This window comes from Borostomias antarcticus, assembly GCF_949987555.1.
Source record: "Borostomias antarcticus genome assembly, chromosome: 25".
NCBI lineage: Eukaryota > Metazoa > Chordata > Actinopteri > Stomiiformes > Stomiidae > Borostomias > Borostomias antarcticus.
The window spans coordinates 157,153-162,500 of NC_140258.1; the positions used below are offsets into that span (position 1 = coordinate 157,153).

At 40.7% G+C, this 5,348-nt stretch overlaps 1 long non-coding RNA gene across 1 annotated transcript; it reads right to left on the bottom strand.

The window, feature by feature from the left end:
- Window positions 1-1,771: 1,771 nt before the first annotated feature.
- On the bottom strand, window positions 1,772-2,692 carry LOC311326088. Its single transcript, XR_014631033.1, has 3 exons — window positions 2,548-2,692; window positions 2,170-2,312; window positions 1,772-1,968 (listed from the first exon to the last, which is right to left on the bottom strand). It is a non-coding gene; the product is annotated as an uncharacterized lncRNA (long non-coding RNA).
- Between the last annotated feature and the right edge of the window lie 2,656 nt (window positions 2,693-5,348).

Below are 5,348 nucleotides of genomic sequence, written 5' to 3' on the forward strand. Positions count from 1 at the left end.
TGTTGGTATTCTAGTGTACCAGTAGAGATGGGGTCAGATGTTGTTGTTGGTGTTCTAGTGTACCAGTAGAGATGGAGAGTCAGATGTTGTTGTTGTTGTTGGTGTTCTAGTGTACCAGTAGAGATGGAGTCAGATGTTGTTGTTGTTAGTGTTCTAGTGTACCAGCAGAGATGGAGTCAGATGTTGTTGGTGGTGTTCTAGTGTACTAGTAGAGATGGAGTCAGATGTTGTTGTTGGTATTCTAGTGTACCAGTAGAGATGGGGTCAGATGTTGTTGTTGGTGTTCTAGTGTACCAGTAGAGATGGAGTCAGATGTTGTTGTTGGTGTTCTAGTGTACCAGTAGAGATGGAGAGTCAGATGTTGTTGTTGTTGTTGGTGTTCTAGTGTACCAGTAGAGATGGAGTCAGATGTTGTTGGTGGTGTTCTAGTGTACCAGTAGAGATGGAGTCAGATGTTGTTGTTGGTGTTCTAGTGTACCAGTAGAGATGGAGTCAGATGTTGTTGTTGGTATTCTAGTGTACCAGTAGAGATGGAGTCAGATGTTGTTTTTGTTATTCTAGTGTACCAGTAGAGATGGAGAGTCAGATGTTGTTGTTGTTTGTATTCTAGTGTACCAGTAGAGATGGAGTCAGATGTTGTTGGTGGTGTTCTAGTGTACCAGTAGAGATGGAGTCAGATGTTGTTGTTGTTGGTGTTCTAGTGTACCAGTAGATATGGAGTCAGATGTTGTTGTTGGTGTTCTAGTGTACCAGTAGATATGGAGTCAGATGTTGTTGTTGGTGTTCTAGTGTACCAGTAGAGATGGGGTCAGATGTTGTTGTTGGTATTCTAGTGTACCAGTAGATATGGAGTCAGATGTTGTTGTTGGTATTCTAGTGTACTAATAGATATGGAGTCAGATGTTGTTGTTGGTATTCTAGTGTACCAGTAGATATGGAGTCAGATGTTGTTTTTGTTATTCTAGTGTACCAGTAGAGATGGAGAGTCAGATGTTGTTGTTGTTGGTGTTCTACCCAGATAGCAAAAAGTCATTGAATCAACATTGAGATATTGTCACGCTGAAGATTGAGATCAACATTGATGTCAGACATTGAAAATAACATTGAAAGTGTTTGCTATGATCAACATTGAAAGAACATTGAATTTTCAATCAATCCCGACAATGAATCAACCTTGATTCAATGACGATATGATCAACATTGAAAGAATGTAGAATTGCATCAACATTGATTCAACTATATTATGCATTGCATTATACATTGAAACAATGTTATTCAAAATAACTAGTAATCAATAATTTTATAGTGTTCGAATTCACTTTCATCCTGTTTCAGCTTTCTCATCTCTAGCTTGACCTTTATTAGTGCCGCTTATATTCCATTTCCAATCTCGTGCTTTCCATACCCAGTTTCTTTCTTTCTATAGTCACAAGTAGCTTGCGCTTGTATATGGCACGTACATCCTGCTACTACATCTGAGACACTACAGGGAACCGACCAAGATATCTTATACAATGCTCTATGAACAAAAAAAGAGCCCATTACTCATTCAGTTATTTATTACAGTACTTTGTTTCAATTATATGAACATTGTACATCGTTTGTACACTTAAGCACACAACATTCACACAAAACATTTCCTGAAACTCCAGGGGACACAAAAACCTGGCATCTGCAAACAGGGTTGTCATACTCAGAAAGGCCGTCGTGCAGAATAAGACGACATGAACAAAAAATAACAAACCCACTCGAAACAGTAGAAAGTGTGAAAGGACGGGAGAGAGCAGCTAAATCACAGATCAACAGGTATGAACTTAATCTGAAGGAATTATACCTAGTCCTTTTAACTCTTAGACTTCTCTTTCCGTCGTACCCCGCCATTCCTCTCTGGTGCGTAACGCAGCCACTTCTGCACTCCATCCCTGTAAGTCAATTCCGTCAGCCTGCGGTCAAATTGACGAGCAGCAACTGAAAAAAAAAAAGAAGTTACAATTTAGTTATTTTTAATTATAATAATAGGGAGAAGAAAGCTGCAGTGGATGCGTTCCAGTGTGTACTGTTTAGTGTACTAGATTTTCAGGCGGCCTTAATTGAGCAATTCACCCATCAACCCACCCTCAAGCCTATCTTCATATAATTGATTCACACCAAGGCCTGATTCATACTCACGTAAGCAACGCAAGCTACGTTATGAGCGTAAGCTCCAATACGACTCTGAGCTTGTGTGTATTGTCAGATGTAATATATCACCAGTCCAGCAGGGGGGGCAAATAGGTCTATACGGCGAAAACCATGGTGAAAGTTTAGCATCCCTATCGGAAACACAAGGAATTGCATTTGTGCTTGCATCAAGTGACAAATTTCGGCATGACACACGCAAGGAAGTCTTGCGTAGCCTTGCGAAGCTTGCATTGCTTGCATTTATGTAGAATATGCGTAGAGTATGAATATGTAGAGTATGAATGGGCCCTAATACTCAATTCTGTCTACTGTCTGTGTCTCAGAGGAGTAAAGTACTAATCCTAGTATTTTGAGGTGCAGGCTCACCAAACATGCAGTCCTGCATCAGTGTGTCCTTGAAGGCCCTCTTCTCTCCCTTTCCCACCCAGTTAAAAATGCAGGCTAGAGTGTTTGTCATGGCAGCGGATAGCATTCGTCGGATCATGTTTTCAGAGTTGGTCCCTCCAACTAATGCCAGGCGCGTAATCTTAACAAATTAGAGATAAAATGGTTAGTGTGCTACAGAGTACTATGTAAATGCACAGAGTATCTACTCATTTATAAATAATTACAAATGTAATGAATTTTAAGTTGTTCACCATCTTTCCCTCCATTCCTATACCAACAGGGGATTTTGGCAAAATACCAACATGTTTAGCTGTGTTGCTCATTCCATGAATACAGGATCCTTAGAGTTTCAAAACACCATACAGCTTGGACAAAATAACAATATAATCACAAAAAAGTTACGTAGTGCAGGTTCAGAGGTGAGATAGGTAGTTTGCTTTTGGCTTTATTTGGTAAAATTGGCATAATATCCTTTCAGCTATCAGTAACAGAAGTGCTCTGAGAATAAACTTGGATCTCCGTGTTTACCGCTGCCTCTGTGTTTTGGATTCAAAGAATGCACCGCTCCCGAATGTATTGACCAATCAGGGTCTCTATCTCGCCACACCTACCAGTCATGTTTGGAGGGAGGGACTACATCATGATTGACAGGAGGGAGGGGCGGGTTCTTTTGGAAAAGATGACCAATCGGAGGCCTTGTTGACGTCAAACTACTTACCCCACCTTTAAGTGCTTAAATTTTAAGCCTAAACTCCATGACAAAAAAAAACATGACAAAGATGGGAAAGTCACAAGGGATAGGTTTCTCAGTTCAGAGGGCATCAGTAAGGTTAAGAGCCTGCTCAGAAAAAGGTACTTGCCTTTCAACACTTGGCTTGATTCCCCTCCATATAACCTTCCCAGTGGTGTTTCTGGGGCTGAAGGGGGGTGGGGTGGGGGGCGAGGGGTCAGTTGAGTCAGGCCCGGTGAGCTGAAGCCGTGTGCATAGCTGGCACCGCCGTCTAAAAGATAAGACTCCATTATTAATTGTTTATAAGCAAGTCATGAGAACCAATGCTTCTCGAGCCTAGTGGCCCATAGAGCAGGAGCCTATATCATGTTTCCATAGCGTGAGGCAGCTTGATGGACAAGTACACCCCCTGGACATGATGCTAGTATGTCGCAGGGACTTACCCCAATCCAACCCTTGATACTGAGTGCCAAGCAGGGAGATATCGGGTACTTTTTTTTTTTTTACTGTCTTTGGTATGACTCGGTCAGGGATCAAACTCACAACCTCCCAATCTTAGGGCGGACACTTACCACAAGGCCACTGAGCAACATTAAGATGAGAAATACATACCATTCCTTGCTTGCTCTGATGGCATAGCGTAGTAGGGGCTGGCGTTACATTTTGGCGTTCCTAGAGAAATAGACAGAAATAACAAAATAAGGCAAATGAACACTATCAAAGTTGTTATCCATGAGCACCATATGGCAATTGTACCTAGCTCCATAGGGTTACTTTCCAACTTTAGATAAAGGAGGCCTGTGGGATGAACACACTTTACTGAGTGAGTAATTAAAATAATAGTTTACCACCTAACATAAAAAGTCCACATAATAGCCTATTGGTCTACTTAATAACGAGGGTTGCAAGTTGCAACACACACCTGTCATTAGGAGGTGCTGGTCAACTACACAAACACTATAAAAGAATAAAAGAGTTGGCGGACAGACTGAAACGTTGGTCATATGGCAGCTACAGTACATGAGTGTACGCTGACTTAAACCATTGGTCTACTTACCATCATTACAGAGGTCCACTGACCCCAACTCGGCCAAGTAGTTTCCACATAAGCCTACAATGAGAGAATACAAAACATGAACTATGAATGCTGTAACTCGGACAATGGACATTTACATACTGTCAATCCGGAGGTAGTAGTGTGAAGTGGTCCCCTTACCATTATAAGCCTGGCCAAATGACGGAACGTCCTCCGAGTTGCTTCCTCCAGAGGCTAAAAGGGAACAAAAGACATGAATAATGGATGCTTTTGAACACATATCACATGACTGATGTTTTTGACGGAGGAACTAAATGCTTGTAAATTAAAGCTCACATGCAATTACATTTTGTTTCTGCCATTTAATTAGGTGGGCTAGCTTGCAGAAGCTAGCCCAACTTGTGATATTCCCACTATTTCTTTCTTTATTATTATTCTCCCCGCTTTTTTGGACGTTAACTAGTTCTTCATACTTTGTGCTAGAAACTTCATTCAAACTTTAAAATGTTCATGACGTTCAGCTCTTGAACGGATCCATTCAGATTTTTGATATTTGTTATAGTTTTTAAGAAATTTAACTTTTAAAACATTTTTTTGTCCTATTGAAACTGCTTGAAATGCTTTTGGAATGTTCAGAAATGTTATGTTTTTAGAGTGGTGGCAGCAGTTGCTTTGAAAATATTCACACATTTTGTAAACTGCTGGCACTCCTACAGTTTTGAAAGCTCACACACATATTATACATCAAAACATTCACACAACTCTGCTGATTCGTACAATGTAAGTATCTAAGCAGTGTGACTTATAGTTTTCGCTGTATGACAATTTGTTCGGCAACTGCGCTCCTCATTGAAACGTATGGCAACGCACTCTAGCTTTTGAGCTGCTAATTTTGCATTTTTACTCTTTTTCTAACTCGTCGCCATGCCTACAGTTTTTAAGCTACAAGGACATATAATAGCCTAAAATGTTCAGCATTTTCTCAGGATTCATACGGTGTCAAAATCTAGGCTG